Below are 21,080 nucleotides of genomic sequence, written 5' to 3'. Positions count from 1 at the left end.
CTGCAAAATAGCCCACATTATTTTTGAAGTTACAGCAAAATAACCCACATTATATATGAAAGGGTGAAGTGCCGATTTAGTCTATGAACTATCACCTCAGTAAAAATTAGGTCTCTGAATTATTTTTTTGGTAAAATAAGTCCCTAAATTCATTAAAAATTGCTAATTTCATCCATACTATTATATTCAAAGCTATTTTATCCAATTTTTTTGTCAACTTAAATCACTTGACACACTTTAGAGTGTAATACTGTCATTTTCTTGCCTATAAACCCTTAACATCTAATTTAATCTCTAAAGTTAACTTACACTATTTCTTATGAAAAACTACTAATTTACCTTCCAAAGTTAACTATATACACTATTTCTTTATGAAAAACTATCAATCTACCCTCCAATGTGTATTACATGCAAGTAACATGACTTAAATTGACAGAAAATTGAATATAGTAGCTTTGACTATAATATTAGGGATGTAATTGGCAAATTTTAATAATTCAATGACTGATTTTTCTGAAAAAAAATAATTTAGAGACCTAATTTTCACTGGGGTGATAATTCAAGGACTAAATTGACAGTGCACCCTTTATGAAATGAACAAAAATAATCCACACTATTTCTGGAACTACAACAAAATAACCCACACTATTTCTGACATTGAACCAAAATAATCCACATTATTTTTGGAACTACTGCAAAATAACTCACATTATTTCTGAAACTAAACCAAAATAATCCACACTATTTATGGTACTACAGCAAAATAAATCACACTATTTTTTAAACTGAACAAAATAATTCACAGTATTTCTATAACTACAGCAAAATAACTCACACTATTTGGAAACTGAACCAAACTAATTCACAGTGTTTTTGTAAGTGAACAAAATAAACACTATTTCTAGAAATACAACAAAATAAGAATAAGGTTGAACTACAAACACCCAAAACAAACCCGAACAAAAACCCCTTTTCTTATCCAAAACTAAAAACAAAAAGAAAATTAATTACCAAATAACTGTTACTGTGGCAAATGTAGAGAAAAACAGAGATTAAATGGGGAAAATTCCATTTCTGAAAACTTGTTGCAAAAATATGCATAATTTTAGAATTTAATATATTAAAAAGTTTGGGGGAAGTTGCAGAGAATTAGAAGCTTCTTTTTCTTGTCACTTTGGCTGCATGAAAGCTTGAACATTGCCTTGATCATCTTTCAGTGGTCTACATAATCCAAAAAGGGGTGGATCATTTAACTTCTCACGCACTTTTTTAATTTTCGGCCGTTAAATCAGATGAATTGAAGATGATCAATGGACAGAAATTATCAAGGGGTGTAAGAGAAGTAAAATGAGATGTGTGAATAGCACACCCATCAAAAAATGCTTGAGATGAAACAAGGGTTCGTGCTCTGCTTTAATGGCGGTGATGATTTATTTGGTAAAATCGTAATATTTGTGAATTGACTAATTATCACATTCCAGCCTTGGCTCTGCTGTAGCACGGTATTGTCCGCTTTGGGCCCCGACCACGCCCTCACGGTTTTATTTCTGGGAACTCAGACGAGAACTTCCTAGTGGGTCACCCATCTTAAGAATGCTCTCGCCCGAACTCGCTTAACTTCGGAGTTCCGATCAGTGAATTCCCAAAACGCCTCGTGCTATAGGAGGTGGGCATGTACATATAAGGCACATCACCCCCTCTCTATTGGTCGATGTGGGATATCACACTAATAGGCTTGGGTTAGGCTCTGTTAGGGGTAATTATGGAAAAAGTATTTTATTGCATGTTGGGCTTTAGTTCGGCCCATTTTTTTGATGTTCGTAGGATTGCTATATGAATAGTTGTTATCTATAGTTAAATCTTAAGCCCTTTTGATTAAATAAAAATTTAGGATGTTTTTTTTATTTAAAAAAATTGTCCCAACTCCTTTTTATTAAGGGTTTTTTTTTTTTTTATTAACACCCCACTTATTGTTGAATACACCTCTACATTAAATTTTATTGTTAAATGGCTTATATACCTAATATAAAATGACTATTTAGGCCTAATAAAATAAAATAAAAAAGGAAAAAAATTTCTAAATGCAACCCAAAGTTAATTTAGACTTGTATTCTAAGATTGCTTTTCTTCAAGCTTTCAAAGTCACTCACGTCCTTCATTGTAGAACAAAACTCAAACTACTAAAAGTACAAAACGTGGAAAAATATTATTTTTCATCATTGTTCTACAGATTTTTAATTTGCTTAATTCTCTGATGAGAGGAATTTTGGAATTGATGAAAGGAAATGAAACTGGTCAGTTTAAAGCTAGCAATACTTTTTTTTTTTTTAACTTTGCAGGTGCAACCTAGAAGAACAAACTGATATAATAAAATGCAATGTGTTCACAAATTTGGCTTTGACCATGATAGAACGCCAAATAGTTGTGCATGTGAATTCATATATATTCAGACAGAGAAGGAACAATACAATCTTGTAGGCAATCTAATTATCAAAGAATAAATCAGCGAAAGGTATGGGCTATTTAACCCCACCGGATCACAATGTTATAAATTGAATAAAGAATAGGGGAAATTTTTTGTTTCATACTTGACTCAAGTTCCTTTGCTTGTTCATCGCCTTTTGTTCGTTCTTCGCATTGATGTGGAATTTAAGTAGAGTGTGTGGGATGTATATATAGCATGTGGGGTGGGGGTAGCATTGGAAAAGATGTGGAGTGTATTAAGATAAATTTTTGTTTGAAAAATGTATGTAGGGTGTAGTTAATAAAACGTGGGATGTGAATAAAACGACACTTTTATTAAGGAAAATTTTATTGGAACCCATTCAACCTTTTTTTTACACCCAATACAAAAAATATTTTCTTAAAATTCCTAATTCACCCTTTGATTAAAATTGAAAAAAGAAATAAACAAAACTAAAATCTCTTTCCACACCCAGTGGTTCTCTTCCACCTCAAACCCCACGGAAGATTCACTCGTCGATGACTCCGCCATCCCTTCTCGGCCATAGACATTTGTGGCTCTTCGCATTGCCGGCTTTGTACCACTCGGAAACTTGTAACTGGAGAGGAGGTTCTACACTTGGGTTTTCTCAATCTGCTTCTCCTCTGCATTATCAAGCACCGTGCTTCAGCTTCTTGCTGATCTTCACGTCTCTAACTATTTGAATGAGTTGCGGCAAATGTAGCTTCAAGTAGTTGAACGGCAGCAGAAGCACCACACTCATCGACATACGACTTTTGATCTCCATTTGTACGGACTCCACGACGTATGCCAAACGCCTTGACATGGAAGTTGTAGGAAGGAGCTCATTCTCAGCCAAGGACTACCACGACACACCACCTGTGCAAGCTTCAATCGAAACGGTCCTAGGCATGTTTTCTGGCGAAGGGAGGGATGGCCGCCACTCCTCGCCCTCATGTAGCTTTGACTATGCTTGTAGGCCTCCGATGTTGGCGTTATGATTGAAGAGCATGAGAAATAAAGGAGGGAGATAATACGAACTAGGAGGTGGTTAAGAGACACCGGCGACAAGAGATTCACACGGACATCAGTGAAGAAGACGTCGAAAAGTGGTGGGCAGATATGTGGGTTCATGTTCTTTTAATTTAGGGTTGTTATACAAAATGTTCCATGAGATTTGCATGATCAATAGAAATGGTCCATAAGATTGAAAATCAATAAAAATGGTCTCTGAGATTGTCCACCATCCATAATTTTGGTCATTCCATTCAAAACGATTTTGGACAATTTTCAAAACTTTGTAACTCAATCGTTTCTTAACCAAATTCGATCCATAATATATCAAAATGAAGATAAGAAAGTGTAGAATAAGATTATATATTTGGAAGCCCAATGGTTGTGGAGATGGCGGGAAAATAACCTGAAAGGTGACTGGTCCGCTGGAAAACTGGAAAACTCGCCGGAAACTAGGTAAACTTTAAACGTTCATAACTTCTTCAATACTCAACCAAATTCGAGTTAGCCACTTTCAAGCAGTTTTCCAGCCAAACCATAGTGATTTAGCAGTAAATAAAGATATAATTCTCTTCATCTCGTCGAGATGTATTATTTTTGTTTTTAAATCACTCGATTTCGTTGAGTATTGAAGAAGTTATGAACATTTAAAATTTACCTAGTTTCCGGCGAGTTTTTCAGTTTTCCTGCGGACCAGTCACCTTTCAGGCTATTTTCCGACCATCTCCGACAATCATTGTGCTTTCAAATAGGTATAATCTTGTTTTACATTTTCTTATCTTCATTTTGATATATTATGGGTAGAATTTGGTTAAAAATCGATTGAGTTACGAAGTTTTGAAAATTGTCCAAAAAGTTTTTAACAAAATGACCAAAATCATAGATGGTGGATAATTTCATGGACCATTTCTATTCATCATGCAAATCTCAGTGATTATTTTGTATAATAACTCTTTAATTTATTTTTACTTTTCTAATTAACGTCGGGGCAAAATGAAGAATTTAATGGCAAAAATATTTAAGTTGAGTTTGAAGATAAGTTAATTGAATTTAAATAAAATTTCCTTTTTTATTAATTCCCTCATTAAATAGATGGTGGGACCAGCTCGAGTCATCTTCTTCCTCCCGCAACCCCGACTCTGCAACAAAAAAAATTCAGAATCCGGCGTCGTGAAATTCGCCTGCCTAGCCGCCGTCGAACCCCGTCCAGACCTGCATAGCTCCGCCTAATCCCGCCTAACATGCTTTCCGATTTTGTGGCCGCTTAGAAGTTAATCGTGGCGGTCGGCCACCGTCCAGCGCCTAGGCGCGGACCATGTTGAGCCCACCCAAATAACCCGATGGGCCCCCGTCCCGATTCGCTCTAGTGCTGATCAAGTGTAAAACTGTAAACTGTAAAAACTCCATGGAAGAGCTTCTGCGCACTTTTCATCCTCTTGAGACATTACACTTATCAAAGGAGCAGAGCAATTGGGTTGCCACTTACGTTTTTTCGGCATTTACGTGCCCATTGGATTGGAGAACAGGATGACTGCAAAGGTTGGTACTACATCCACAGTCGAACCTCGCACTGTTGAGATGTCTGGTACAACGATGACACCTGCATCATCAGCTGGTACACAAAAGGTCTCCATGTTTGCTGCCAAGGCTGGATTTGTTATACCGAAAAACAAGCTGTCGGGTTCACTTGTGCCTGTCTTTCGCGGAAGTAAAAACCTAGGAACCGGTGATGCGGTTAGTGGAGAAAGTAAGAAACAGATTCAGAGGAAAACAAAATGGGGCCCTGATCTCACCCACGATGCTTCTGTCAAAAAAGGAAGAGCTTTAGCTTATCTGGTATTGTTTGGATTGTTTGCAAGTCCTGTTCTGGTCATATTTTGTTTGATACTATGTTATTTCGTAGTTCTAAGATCAAAATTTGTTCTTGGTTTATGTATCTTTTTCCCACTTTACCCGTTTTTATGTTTGCAAATGTCAAACCTCTCTAATATGTTCCCATCCCCATATAGTTAAGAAATTCAAATTTATGGTTTGGAGGCATTCTTCGCCCCCCTTGTGGGAGGAATAAATATTTCCAGCTAGTGGAAGTTCATGGTTTCCCTTTTACATTGGGTATTAAAATGCTGGTTGTGTCTTCGTGTGAATGTTTCAAATGGAAACCTCCCATTCCAGGTGCCACTAAGTGATATTACTGTCTGTTTGGTGGTACAAATTTTGAGCAGACTCGGGTCGAACAAATTACACAACAGTTGAAATCAGGAGTGTTAGAGGATGAGAATGATGAGGACTCACTATCAGCACCTCAAGATCCGCACCACAAATCCTCTAAGCATCAAATTGACACAAAGGTAAATTCCATTTCTTGTTCTCTCTCTTTTATTCTTCTGTTTTTTTTTTTTTTCCATATATTTACTTTCGTTTCCATGTTGAATGATGTTTCTATTCTTAAGCACTGATAATAATATTCGTCAATGTAGGACGTCGACCAGTTGGAACTTGAAAAGCGTGAAGCCATAGGTGCGTTTGACAGCTTTCTTAGATTATACCTTCCTGTATGTTATATTATAGGTTGCATGATTATTGTTTTCTTGACGATATTCAGGTGAGATATTAAAGTTAAAGCCAAGCTACAAGGCCCCACCTGATTATAAACCTTTGTTGAAAGAGGCTATAGTCCTATTCCTGTAAGTTTATCTTCTCGTCCTGCAATCCTCCGGAATTCTTTTCTAATTAACTGTTTTTTTAAGCTGTGTCCAAACTTCTGAGATAATATAAGTTATTTTATCATGGCGTGAAAATGTTTTGTCAAACTTAATTGTATTGATTTAAAATAGAACTTACCCAAGAAGAACATGTATGTGGAATTTCAACCTAGACTCATAAGTGGCAGTCTTATCGTACACTTCTACAATGATAAGCATGGACCTGAAATCTGAACAGGTTGGCCGTAATTTGGGGTTGAGGGGTGGTGAAGAATGGGCCATAGAGTACTACATGTATTTGAAATAACTGGTTAAAGCTTTGCAAATTATGGGTACAATCTGTATTAATCTGGTGGAATAGTTTAGATTTACTTGTTTAAGCATTTTTAGCACTGCGTTTTTAGGTTGGTTGTTTGCGATACTGGTGTTGGTTTGAATCCTGATAATATTGAACATAAGTTCACATAAATAAGAATTATTTGGTTTTTGTTAAGAACTTTCACCAAGTGGCTAGGTTGTAGAGAGCTCGTGTTCCAAAAGCAGTCCATCTAGAAAGACGGCTATTGTTACCCATATTTTACCTCCCTGAACTCGCATTGCGGGAATCCACGTGCATTGAACTGCCTTTTTAGGACTTCTAGTATGAGTTGACATGTCATTATTTCACACAGAGATGAACGGACTGTGGATACAATTAATTTATTACTGAGTATAGAATGCAATGGGTTGCTATGTTTGTTTACTGTTACTTTTATAAGGTTTCCTGACCAGGGGTAGAGGGTCGGACCTAAAGACGGGAGCATATATTATCCAATTTCATGGTTTGCTGAGTCGGCCAGTATTTGAATTCTGATGCTTAGATGTTTTTAAATGCTTTTCAGGTGAAAGAATATCCTAAATACAATTTTGTTGGCCTAATATATGGTCCTGGAAGTGATAACCAGAAACAATTAGAAAAGGTAAGAGTTTTGTGTGTGCTTATGACGATTATGCCAAACACTTGTGATTACCAAGTGCATGTTCTGATGATCTTCGCGTCATGTGTGTTTTCTCTATATTTTTTAATCGGTCAATGCAAATAAGGAAACCGGAGCCAAGATTCAAGTCTATGGTACCAAAGCAGGGACAGGACAGAAGGTAATGTTTCAATAAATAATATAGAACAGTAAGGAATCCATATCAAGATAAATTTGAGAGTCCTGACTCCTCATCATCAATTTTACTGATTTTCATCTTTCTTAAGCATATTATATTATGCTAAAAAAATAAAAAATAAAAAAATCTATTGTGGAATGGTTGCTTCGAGATGTGCATAATGCTCATGTAGTATTGACCTTCCCTCTTTTATTCTTGAACTTATTTGCAGGCTGAAATAAAACCATCTGATGGTAGTGAAATCCATGGTGAATATGAAAACTTATATGTTCATATATCAGCTGACACATTTGAGAAAGTAGATGCAGCGGTTGCTGTAATTGAACTGTTAGTCACCTCTGTATCAGTGAGTTTCTTTTTTATTTTTAAACAGAAAGCCTTACATCCAACAGTTTCTTAAAATTTCTCTTTCTTGCTATTTATTATGATTTCTACAGTTGTTTTCTTAGCATTGTTCTTTTAATTACTTCCATATAGGGAAATCTGGCAGCGGTTAGCAGTACAGGTGCTTCAGTTTCTGCTGATAATGCTCATGTTCCTAGTCAAGTCCAGGACACTACAACCTCTAATATGGTTCCGACTACTGTGGTAAATCAGGGAATGGTACAACCACTGCCAGGACTTGCACAAACTCCACTGGATGGGCAGTTTCAGTACCCTGGTCCATTTTTCCCAAGGGGCCCATCTTCTGCTCCCATGAATATGCCTGGCTTCACTCCACTGAATTCTTCGAGACCAGTTCTCAATAGTCCTTCCCATCTTTCAACTTCACCTTTCAACCCTGCATACCTGCCTTCATCATTGGGTCTTTCCGCCATCTCTTGTTTCCCTAGACAAAATCCACCAACAACACATTTTTGCCGCATGCATATATGGCTCCCCAGCCTGCATCAGTTCAAACTAATGTTTCAGCTCCACTTACATTCATAGGAAACCGACCACTGCCTGCTGGGAGCTCTACTGGATGGTCAAGCAGTCCACCAGCTCCACAACCAGGTGTTGCGTCCATGCCACCACCTTCAAATATATCAATGGCGAATATGGTGTCTTCTCTAAACCATCCTATTGCAGCACCAAGTTTTATTTCTTTTCCACGGCCTCAAGCGGGACTTCCTTCTACATCGCTATCCACATCTCTGCAAGCAAGAATTCCAAGTTCTGTTTCTGGAAGTGTTCCAAATTTCGCTCCCTAAACCACCAATGATGACGGCTCAAAGCCCTGGCGATTTCACTTTTCAGCCTCATCGACCACAGAATCCATCCTTCCAAACAGTTCCCCAGCCAAGCAGTCACTTTTCAGCACACAACGCTTCTCTTGCCAGACCAATGTTGCCATCTCCAGCACCTCAAGCACCGTCTTTCCAGTTTCCTCAGCCAGGCAGTCAGGTGTTATCGAGACCACAACTCAGTGACCACATGGGTCAGCATCCATCAGCTCATATTTCTGCTGCTCCCTATGCCAGAAATTCAACTGCCATCTCAGTTCCTCCCAGACTCGCAACATTTCTAGAATCCAGTACCGTTCTACCTCGGACGCCACACCCACCAATGAGACCGAGTAACTTCAATCCACCCCACCAGATGCCCAATTTGCCAGGTCCTCTGCCTCCAAGGCCAGGAAATTATATTCAAATTCAGCAAAACTATCCTGCTCACGCAACTCGACCTGAGATCCCACGTGCTCCAAATCAACAGTTCAGCAGCAACCTTGCATTTACCTCTGGCAAGTCGGCGTCTGGTCCTGGAGGAGGCAACAACTGTATGATCCATTCTCACCCACTTCTGCGAATCAACAGCAGGGAGGTAATCCAGGAAAGATGTGAAAGCAAGGGATTGATCTACCACTAACGCGGTTTGATTGCCTTGGTTGGAGTTACAATTTCGGATTTAGTGAAACACGGACAAACAAGAATTTGGAGTTCTTGTAGTCTTAGTTTTATTCGTCATGCGAGGGGGCGACATGCGTATGATCGTTTATTTAGTTTTATTCATGCTGCGTTATCTTCTTGTTGCGAGGGTGGGGCCCTCCGAAATATTTCCGTGGATTCATCTTTGTCATTAGCGAAGCCACAAAAGTTACGGAGCATATCTAAGTTAACCATACCACCGAAGTGGGACCATGAGGTTATTTGATGAGTGATCATTTGGATTTCTTGTAGTCTATGGGTGATATTAACATGTTGCTGTTGTCTGATTTCTGACGGGACAAAACTTCTTATAGAAACACATTTCGTTACCTTTTTATCAATCGATTTGTTTCCCTTTCGTTAAAAGAGTACGAAAGAGTACCACATTTTTATTACAAATCAGTTAAAAGGGACCAAGCAAACCGAACAGTCCGGCGACTAATTCACTAGTCTACAGCTGCTAATAACGCGGGAGCAGAAAAACAAAATAACAAAACAAACAATTAATATTTATTGATATTAGGGTGAAACCCTTTCCAAAAAGTAAAATACCGGCCAAAACTAAAAACAAGGCAAGAATATTGTTATTTGTATAAAACTCACACACTTGCTAAGATATTATCTAATACGGTTTGACTCGGTCATTATATGTGGAAAACAATTACATATTGAAAAATATGTCAGCAAATGTTGCTCGTTGCTGACATAAAGGAGTGTACATGTAGTCTTATGCAGATATGTAGCTAGTAGATTACAACTATGTTTCCCCAATCGAACGTTTTGTTTATGAGATTTTCTCCTTGCTTGCTGTAGCCTTATGTATAGTAGTGGTGACAAAACAGCACTGCGAGGCCTGAGGCCACATAGATGAGAGAGGCCGTACATTTGAACCAGGGAGGAAATGGGATTGTGACGGAAATGAAGAAGGCGGTGACTCCAAAGAAGACCCCGAAATAATGGAAGAGATGAACTATTATCCGTGGAGATTTGGAGTGTTGGATAAATTTGCTAACCATTATACAAGTAAAGGCTAGTAGAATTGCGAGACCGAGAACGCAAAAAGTTTGAGGGAGATGGTGGGAGTGAAGTTGGATGGGAATGAGAGCCATTCCAATGGCTGTCGACAAGCAATACGCCACGATAATCTTTGCCCAGTCTATTGTTTCTAGGTCAAGATTATTATCCAACGCGTTGATGACCTTGTTGAGTTGTGGCTGAAAAAATGCCCCAAGGCACCGATAAGCACTAGCAATATAGTTCTTCATACTTGTTTGCTAACAAGGAGGGAGAGTGATGGGGAGGAAAGGACGGTGAGAAAAAGGGGGAGTGGTTGGGCAGCGGGAGCGGTGGGCGATGGGCCGTTGGGGTGGGTGGCCCGGGGGGGTGGAAGACAGGTGGGGGAGAAAACCGTGTGGGAGAAAATTGTGAGGGTGGGAGGGAGGAAGGGAGTGAGTCGCTTTTGTAAGGGAGGAGGGGGTGAGTTTCTTTCGTAAGTGAGGAGGGGGTCGCTTTCCTAATCATAAACTCTCTGCCCGCAGGAAGTTTAAATGTGTCACTGTCAAATTTCACCGCCCCAGCACATTTAAATGTGTCTGCCCCCCGCACCTGCGCCCAGCACATTTAAATGTGTCACTGTCAACTTCGATATTAAAAAATTAGAAATGGGAAATACAAGTCTGCGATCAGACTTGTGTGGAATAAATTTGCGTTTCAAAGTCAACAACTTGGAAGTAATTCCATAAAAATAAATAAATAAATAAAAACAATTGGGAGTAACTCTAAAGCTACTTAGGACTCTAATCTTTGATATTTTTTAAACTGAACCTAAATGATTCATATTATTTCTGAAACTGCATCAAAATAACTCATACTATTTCTAAAACTGAACCAAATTAATTACACTATTTCTGTAACTAAATCAAAATAATCCATATTATTTATGGAATTACAGCAAAATAACTCATACTATGTTTGAAATTGAACAAAAATAATCCACACTATTTCTGAAACTACTGCAAAATAGCCCACATTATTTTTGAAGTTACAGCAAAATAACCCACATTATATATGAAAGGGTGAAGTGCCGATTTAGTCTATGAACTATCACCTCAGTAAAAATTAGGTCTCTGAATTATTTTTTTGGTAAAATAAGTCCCTAAATTCATTAAAAATTGCTAATTTCATCCATACTATTATATTCAAAGCTATTTTATCCAATTTTTTTGTCAACTTAAATCACTTGACACACTTTAGAGTGTAATACTATCATTTTCTTGCCTATAAACCCTTAACATCTAATTTAATCTCTAAAGTTAACTTACACTATTTCTTATGAAAAACTACTAATTTACCTTCCAAAGTTAACTATATACACTATTTCTTTATGAAAAACTATCAATCTACCCTCCAATGTGTATTACATGCAAGTAACATGACTTAAATTGACAGAAAATTGAATATAGTAGCTTTGACTATAATATTAGGGATGTAATTGGCAATTTTAATAATTCAATGACTGATTTTTCTGAAAAAAAATAATTTAGAGACCTAATTTTCACTGGGGTGATAATTCAAGGACTAAATTGACAGTGCACCCTTTATGAAATGAACAAAAATAATCCACACTATTTCTGGAACTACAACAAAATAACCCACACTATTTCTGACATTGAACCAAAATAATCCACATTATTTTTGGAACTACTGCAAAATAACTCACATTATTTCTGAAACTAAACCAAAATAATCCACACTATTTATGGTACTACAGCAAAATAAATCACACTATTTTTTAAACTGAACAAAATAATTCACAGTATTTCTATAACTACAGCAAAATAACTCACACTATTTGGAAACTGAACCAAACTAATTCACAGTGTTTTTGTAAGTGAACAAAATAAACACTATTTCTAGAAATACAACAAAATAAGAATAAGGTTGAACTACAAACACCCAAAACAAACCCGAACAAAAACCCCTTTTCTTATCCAAAACTAAAAACAAAAAGAAAATTAATTACCAAATAACTGTTACTGTGGCAAATGTAGAGAAAAACAGAGATTAAATGGGGAAAATTCCATTTCTGAAAACTTGTTGCAAAAATATGCATAATTTTAGAATTTAATATATTAAAAAGTTTGGGGGAAGTTGCAGAGAATTAGAAGCTTCTTTTTCTTGTCACTTTGGCTGCATGAAAGCTTGAACATTGCCTTGATCATCTTTCAGTGGTCTACATAATCCAAAAAGGGGTGGATCATTTAACTTCTCACGCACTTTTTTAATTTTCGGCCGTTAAATCAGATGAATTGAAGATGATCAATGGACAGAAATTATCAAGGGGTGTAAGAGAAGTAAAATGAGATGTGTGAATAGCACACCCATCAAAAAATGCTTGAGATGAAACAAGGGTTCGTGCTCTGCTTTAATGGCGGTGATGATTTATTTGGTAAAATCGTAATATTTGTGAATTGACTAATTATCACATTCCAACCTTGGCTCTGCTGTAGCACGGTATTGTCCGCTTTGGGCCCCGACCACGCCCTCACGGTTTTATTTCTGAGAACTCAGACGAGAACTTCCTAGTGGGTCACCCATCTTAAGAATGCTCTCGCCCGAACTCGCTTAACTTCGGAGTTCCGATCAGTGAATTCCCAAAACGCCTCGTGCTATAGGAGGTGGGCATGTACATATAAGGCACATCACCCCCTCTCTATTGGTCGATGTGGGATATCACACTAATAGGCTTGGGTTAGGCTCTGTTAGGGGTAATTATGGAAAAAGTATTTTATTGCATGTTGGGCTTTAGTTCGGCCCATTTTTTGATGTTCGTAGGATTGCTATATGAATAGTTGTATATCTATAGTTAAATCTTAAGCCCTTTTGATTAAATAAAAATTTAAGATGTTTTTTTATTTAAAAAAATTGTCCCAACTCCTTTTTATTAAGGGTTTTTTTTTTTTTTTATTAACACCCCACTTATTGTTGAATACACCCCTACATTAAATTTTATTGTTAAATAGCTTATATACCTAATATAAAATGACTATTTAGGCCTAATAAAATAAAATAAAAAAATTTCTAAATGCAACCCAAGTTAATTTAGACTTGTATTCTAAGATTGCTTTTCTTCAAGCTTTCAAAGTCACTCACGTCCTTCATTGTAGAACAAAACTCTAACTACTAAAAGTACAAAACGTGGAAAAATATTATTTTTCATCATTGTTCTACAGATTTTTAATTTGCTTAATTCTCTGATGAGAGGAATTTTGGAATTGATGAAAGGAAAGGAAACTGGTCAGTTTAAAGCTAGCAATATTTTTTTTTTTTTTTATTACTTTGCAGGTGCAACCTAGAAGAACAAACTGATATAATAAAATGCAATGTGTTCACAAATTTGGCTTTGACCATGATAGAACGCCAAATAGTTGTGCATGTGAATTCATATATATTCAGACAGAGAAGGAACAATACAATCTTGTAGGCAATCTAATTATCAAAGAATAAATCAGCGAAAGGTATGGGCTATTTAACCCCACCGGATCACAATGTTATAAATTGAATAAAGAATAGGGGAAATTTTTTGTTTCATACTTGACTCAAGTTCCTTTGCTTGTTCATCGCCTTTTGTTCGTTCTTCGCATTGATGTGGAATTTAAGTAGAGTGTGTGGGATGTATATATAGCATGTGGGGTGGGGGTAGCATTGGAAAAGATGTGGAGTGTATTAAGATAAATTTTTGTTTGAAAAATGTATGTAGGGTGTAGTTAATAAAACGTGGGATGTGAATAAAACGACACTTTTATTAAGGAAAATTTTATTGGAACCCATTCAACCTTTTTTTTACACCCAATACAAAAAATATTTTCTTAAAATTCCTAATTCACCCTTTGATTAAAATTGAAAAAAGAAATAAACAAAACTAAAATCTCTTTCCACACCCAGTGGTTCTCTTCCACCTCAAACCCCACGGAAGATTCACTCGTCGATGACTCCGCCATCCCTTCTCGGCCATAGACATTTGTGGCTCTTCGCATTGCCGGCTTTGTACCACTCGGAAACTTGTAACTGGAGAGGAGGTTCTACACTTGGGTTTTCTCAATCTGCTTCTCCTCTGCATTATCAAGCACCGTGCTTCAGCTTCTTGCTGATCTTCACGTCTCTAACTATTTGAATGAGTTGCGGCAAATGTAGCTTCAAGTAGTTGAACGGCAGCAGAAGCACCACACTCATCGACATACGACTTTTGATCTCCATTTGTACGGACTCCACGACGTATGCCAAACGCCTTGACATGGAAGTTGTAGGAAGGAGCTCATTCTCAGCCAAGGACTACCACGACACACCACCTGTGCAAGCTTCAATCGAAACGGTCCTAGGCATGTTTTCTGGCGAAGGGAGGGATGGCCGCCACTCCTCGCCCTCATGTAGCTTTGACTATGCTTGTAGGCCTCCGATGTTGGCGTTATGATTGAAGAGCATGAGAAATAAAGGAGGGAGATAATACGAACTAGGAGGTGGTTAAGAGACACCGGCGACAAGAGATTCACACGGACATCAGTGAAGAAGACGTCGAAAAGTGGTGGGCAGATATGTGGGTTCATGTTCTTTTAATTTAGGGTTGTTATACAAAATGTTCCATGAGATTTGCATGATCAATAGAAATGGTCCATAAGATTGAAAATCAATAAAAATGGTCTCTGAGATTGTCCACCATCCATAATTTTGGTCATTCCATTCAAAACGATTTTGGACAATTTTCAAAACTTTGTAACTCAATCATTTCTTAACCAAATTCGATCCATAATATATCAAAATGAAGATAAGAAAGTGTAGAATAAGATTATATATTTGGAAGCCCAATGGTTGTGGAGATGGCGGGAAAATAACCTGAAAGGTGACTGGTCCGCTGGAAAACTGGAAAACTCGCCGGAAACTAGGTAAACTTTAAACGTTCATAACTTCTTCAATACTCAACCAAATTCGAGTTAGCCACTTTCAAGCAGTTTTCCAGCCAAACCATAGTGATTTAGCAGTAAATAAAGATATAATTCTCTTCATCTCGTCGAGATGTATTATTTTTGTTTTTAAATCACTCGATTTCGTTGAGTATTGAAGAAGTTATGAACATTTAAAATTTACCTAGTTTCCGGCGAGTTTTTCAGTTTTCCTGCGGACCAGTCACCTTTCAGGCTATTTTCCGACCATCTCCGACAATCATTGTGCTTTCAAATAGGTATAATCTTGTTTTACATTTTCTTATCTTCATTTTGATATATTATGGGTAGAATTTGGTTAAAAATCGATTGAGTTACGAAGTTTTGAAAATTGTCCAAAAAGTTTTTAACAAAATGACCAAAATCATAGATGGTGGATAATTTCATGGACCATTTCTATTCATCATGCAAATCTCAGTGATTATTTTGTATAATAACTCTTTAATTTATTTTTACTTTTCTAATTAACGTCGGGGCAAAATGAAGAATTTAATGGCAAAAATATTTAAGTTGAGTTTGAAGATAAGTTAATTGAATTTAAATAAAATTTCCTTTTTTATTAATTCCCTCATTAAATAGATGGTGGGACCAGCTCGAGTCATCTTCTTCCTCCCGCAACCCCGACTCTGCAACAAAAAAAATTCAGAATCCGGCGTCGTGAAATTCGCCTGCCTAGCCGCCGTCGAACCCCGTCCAGACCTGCATAGCTCCGCCTAATCCCGCCTAACATGCTTTCCGATTTTGTGGCCGCTTAGAAGTTAATCGTGGCGGTCGGCCACCGTCCAGCGCCTAGGCGCGGACCATGTTGAGCCCACCCAAATAACCCGATGGGCCCCCGTCCCGATTCGCTCTAGTGCTGATCAAGTGTAAAACTGTAAACTGTAAAAACTCCATGGAAGAGCTTCTGCGCACTTTTCATCCTCTTGAGACATTACACTTATCAAAGGAGCAGAGCAATTGGGTTGCCACTTACGTTTTTTCGGCATTTACGTGCCCATTGGATTGGAGAACAGGATGACTGCAAAGGTTGGTACTACATCCACAGTCGAACCTCGCACTGTTGAGATGTCTGGTACAACGATGACACCTGCATCATCAGCTGGTACACAAAAGGTCTCCATGTTTGCTGCCAAGGCTGGATTTGTTATACCGAAAAACAAGCTGTCGGGTTCACTTGTGCCTGTCTTTCGCGGAAGTAAAAACCTAGGAACCGGTGATGCGGTTAGTGGAGAAAGTAAGAAACAGATTCAGAGGAAAACAAAATGGGGCCCTGATCTCACCCACGATGCTTCTGTCAAAAAAGGAAGAGCTTTAGCTTATCTGGTATTGTTTGGATTGTTTGCAAGTCCTGTTCTGGTCATATTTTGTTTGATACTATGTTATTTCGTAGTTCTAAGATCAAAATTTGTTCTTGGTTTATGTATCTTTTTCCCACTTTACCCGTTTTTATGTTTGCAAATGTCAAACCTCTCTAATATGTTCCCATCCCCATATAGTTAAGAAATTCAAATTTATGGTTTGGAGGCATTCTTCGCCCCCCTTGTGGGAGGAATAAATATTTCCAGCTAGTGGAAGTTCATGGTTTCCCTTTTACATTGGGTATTAAAATGCTGGTTGTGTCTTCGTGTGAATGTTTCAAATGGAAACCTCCCATTCCAGGTGCCACTAAGTGATATTACTGTCTGTTTGGTGGTACAAATTTTGAGCAGACTCGGGTCGAACAAATTACACAACAGTTGAAATCAGGAGTGTTAGAGGATGAGAATGATGAGGACTCACTATCAGCACCTCAAGATCCGCACCACAAATCCTCTAAGCATCAAATTGACACAAAGGTAAATTCCATTTCTTGTTCTCTCTCTTTTATTCTTCTGTTTTTTTTTTTTTTCCATATATTTACTTTCGTTTCCATGTTGAATGATGTTTCTATTCTTAAGCACTGATAATAATATTCGTCAATGTAGGACGTCGACCAGTTGGAACTTGAAAAGCGTGAAGCCATAGGTGCGTTTGACAGCTTTCTTAGATTATACCTTCCTGTATGTTATATTATAGGTTGCATGATTATTGTTTTCTTGACGATATTCAGGTGAGATATTAAAGTTAAAGCCAAGCTACAAGGCCCCACCTGATTATAAACCTTTGTTGAAAGAGGCTATAGTCCTATTCCTGTAAGTTTATCTTCTCGTCCTGCAATCCTCCGGAATTCTTTTCTAATTAACTGTTTTTTTTAAGCTGTGTCCAAACTTCTGAGATAATATAAGTTATTTTATCATGGCGTGAAAATGTTTTGTCAAACTTAATTGTATTGATTTAAAATAGAACTTACCCAAGAAGAACATGTATGTGGAATTTCAACCTAGACTCATAAGTGGCAGTCTTATCGTACACTTCTACAATGATAAGCATGGACCTGAAATCTGAACAGGTTGGCCGTAATTTGGGGTTGAGGGGTGGTGAAGAATGGGCCATAGAGTACTACATGTATTTGAAATAACTGGTTAAAGCTTTGCAAATTATGGGTACAATCTGTATTAATCTGGTGGAATAGTTTAGATTTACTTGTTTAAGCATTTTTAGCACTGCGTTTTTAGGTTGGTTGTTTGCGATACTGGTGTTGGTTTGAATCCTGATAATATTGAACATAAGTTCACATAAATAAGAATTATTTGGTTTTTGTTAAGAACTTTCACCAAGTGGCTAGGTTGTAGAGAGCTCGTGTTCCAAAAGCAGTCCATCTAGAAAGACGGCTATTGTTACCCATATTTTACCTCCCTGAACTCGCATTGCGGGAATCCACGTGCATTGAACTGCCTTTTTAGGACTTCTAGTATGAGTTGACATGTCATTATTTCACACAGAGATGAACGGACTGTGGATACAATTAATTTATTACTGAGTATAGAATGCAATGGGTTGCTATGTTTGTTTACTGTTACTTTTATAAGGTTTCCTGACCAGGGGTAGAGGGTCGGACCTAAAGACGGGAGCATATATTATCCAATTTCATGGTTTGCTGAGTCGGCCAGTATTTGAATTCTGATGCTTAGATGTTTTTAAATGCTTTTCAGGTGAAAGAATATCCTAAATACAATTTTGTTGGCCTAATATATGGTCCTGGAAGTGATAACCAGAAACAATTAGAAAAGGTAAGAGTTTTGTGTGTGCTTATGACGATTATGCCAAACACTTGTGATTACCAAGTGCATGTTCTGATGATCTTCGCGTCATGTGTGTTTTCTCTATATTTTTTAATCGGTCAATGCAAATAAGGAAACCGGAGCCAAGATTCAAGTCTATGGTACCAAAGCAGGGACAGGACAGAAGGTAATGTTTCAATAAATAATATAGAACAGTAAGGAATCCATATCAAGATAAATTTGAGAGTCCTGACTCCTCATCATCAATTTTACTGATTTTCATCTTTTCTTAAGCATATTATATTATGCTAAAAAAAATAAAAAATAAAAAAATCTATTGTGGAATGGTTGCTTCGAGATGTGCATAATGCTCATGTAGTATTGACCTTCCCCTCTTTTATTCTTGAACTTATTTGCAGGCTGAAATAAAACCATCTGATGGTAGTGAAATCCATGGTGAATATGAAAACTTATATGTTCATATATCAGCTGACACATTTGAGAAAGTAGATGCAGCGGTTGCTGTAATTGAACTGTTAGTCACCTCTGTATCAGTGAGTTTCTTTTTTATGTTTAAACAGAAAGCCTTACATCCAACAGTTTCTTAAAATTTCTCTTTCTTGCTATTTATTATGATTTCTACAGTTGTTTTCTTAGCATTGTTCTTTTAATTACTTCCATATAGGGAAATCTGGCAGCGGTTAGCAGTACAGGTGCTTCAGTTTCTGCTGATAATGCTCATGTTCCTAGTCAAGTCCAGGACACTACAACCTCTAATATGGTTCCGACTACTGTGGTAAATCAGGCAATGGTACAACCACTGCCAGGACTTGCACAAACTCCACTGGATGGGCAGTTTCAGTACCCTGGTCCATTTTTCCCAAGGGGCCCATCTTCTGCTCCCATGAATATGCCTGGCTTCACTCCACTGAATTCTTCGAGACCAGTTCTCAAGAATCCTTCCCATCTTTCAACTTCACCTTTCAACCCTGCATACCTGCCTTCATCATTGGGTCTTCCGCCATCTCTTGTTTCCCCTAGACAAAATCCACCAACAACACATTTTTTGCCGCATGCATATATGCCTCCCCAGCCTGCATCAGTTCAAACTAATGTTTCAGCTCCACTTACATTCATAGGAAACCGACCACTGCCTGCTGGGAGCTCTACTGGATGGTCAAGCAGTCCACCAGCTCCACAACCGGGTGTTGCGTCCATGCCACCACCTTCAAATATATCAATGGCGAATATGGTGTCTTCTCTAAACCATCCTATTGCAGCACCAAGTTTTATTTCTTTTCCACGGCCTCAAGCGGGACTTCCTTCTACATCGCTATCCACATCTCTGCAAGCAAGAATTCCAAGTTCTGTTTCTGGAAGTGTTCCAAATTTCGCTCCCCTAAAACCACCAATGATGACAGCTCAAAGCCTTGGCGATTTCACTTTTCAGCCTCATCAACCACAGAATCCATCCTTCCAAACAGTTCCCCAGCCAAGCAGTCACTTTTCAGCACACAACACTTCTCTTGCCATACAATGTTGCCATCTCCAGCACCTCAAGCACCGTCTTTCCAGTTTCCTCAGCCAGGCAGTCAGGTGTTATTGAGACCACAACTCGGTGACCACATGGGTCAGCATCCATCAGCTCATATGTCTGCTGCTCCCTATGCCAGAAATTCAACTGCCATCTCAGTTCCTCCCAGACTCGCAACATTTCTAGAATCCAGTATCGTTCTACCTCGGACGCCACATCCACCAATGAGACCGAGTAACTTCAATCCACCCCACCAGATGCCCAATTTGCCAGGTCCTCTGCCTCCAAGGCCAGGAAATTATATTCAAATTCAGCAAAGCTATCCTGCTCACGCAACTCGACCTGAGATCCCACGTGCTCCAAATCAACAGTTCAGCAGCAACCTTGCATTTACCTCTGGCAAGTCGGCGTCTGGTCCTGGAGGAGGGCAACAACTGTATGATCCATTCTCACCCACTTCTGCGAATCAACAGCAGGGAGGTAATCCAGGAAAGATGTGAAAGCAAGGGATTGATCTACACTAATGCGATTTGATTGCCTTGGTTGGAGTTATAATTTTGGATTTAGTGAAACAGGTAACAAAACAAGAATTTGGAGTTCTTGTAGTCTATAGGTCATATTAACATGTTGCTGTTGTCTGATTTCTGACGGGACAACTTCTTCATAGAAACACATTTCGTTACCTTTTCATCAATCGATTTGTTTCCCTTTCGTTAAAAGAGTACGAAAGAGTACCACTTTTTTATTACAAATCAGTTAAAAGGGACCAAGCAAACCGAACCGTCCGGCGAGCTAATTCACTAGTCTACAGCTGCTAATAACGCGGGAGCAGAAAAACAAAATAACAAAAACAAACAATTAATATTTATTGATATTAGGGTGAAACCCTTTCCAAAAAGTAAAATACCGGCCAAAACTAAAAGCAAGGCAAGAATATTGTTATTTGTATAAAACTCACACGCTTGCTAAGATATTATCTAATACGGTTTGACTCGGTCATTATATGTGGAAAACAATTACATATTGAAAAATATGTCAGCAAATGTTGCTCGTTCCTGACATAAAGGAGTGTGCATGTAGTCTTATGCAGATATGTAGCTAGTAGATTACAACTATGTTTCCCCAATCGAACGTTTTGTTTATGAGATATTCTCCTTGCTTGCTGTAG

At 38.0% G+C, this 21,080-nt stretch overlaps 2 pseudogenes; both read left to right on the top strand.

Annotated features, from left to right (window-relative positions):
- The first annotated feature begins 4,976 nt into the window (after positions 1–4,976).
- Positions 4,977–9,173, top strand: LOC125470309 (annotated as a pseudogene).
- Positions 9,174–16,220: 7,047 nt separating this feature from the next.
- Positions 16,221–20,426, top strand: LOC125470224 (annotated as a pseudogene).
- The last annotated feature ends 654 nt before the right edge of the window (positions 20,427–21,080 follow it).

Source organism: the organism of the source record quoted next, unplaced genomic scaffold (assembly GCF_019419815.1).
Source record: "Pyrus x bretschneideri cultivar Hongxiangsu unplaced genomic scaffold, Pyrus_bretschneideri_v1 Contig5, whole genome shotgun sequence".
NCBI classification, from domain to species: Eukaryota; Viridiplantae; Streptophyta; class Magnoliopsida; order Rosales; family Rosaceae; genus Pyrus; species Pyrus x bretschneideri.
This window is presented reverse-complemented; position numbering and strand designations above follow the sequence as displayed.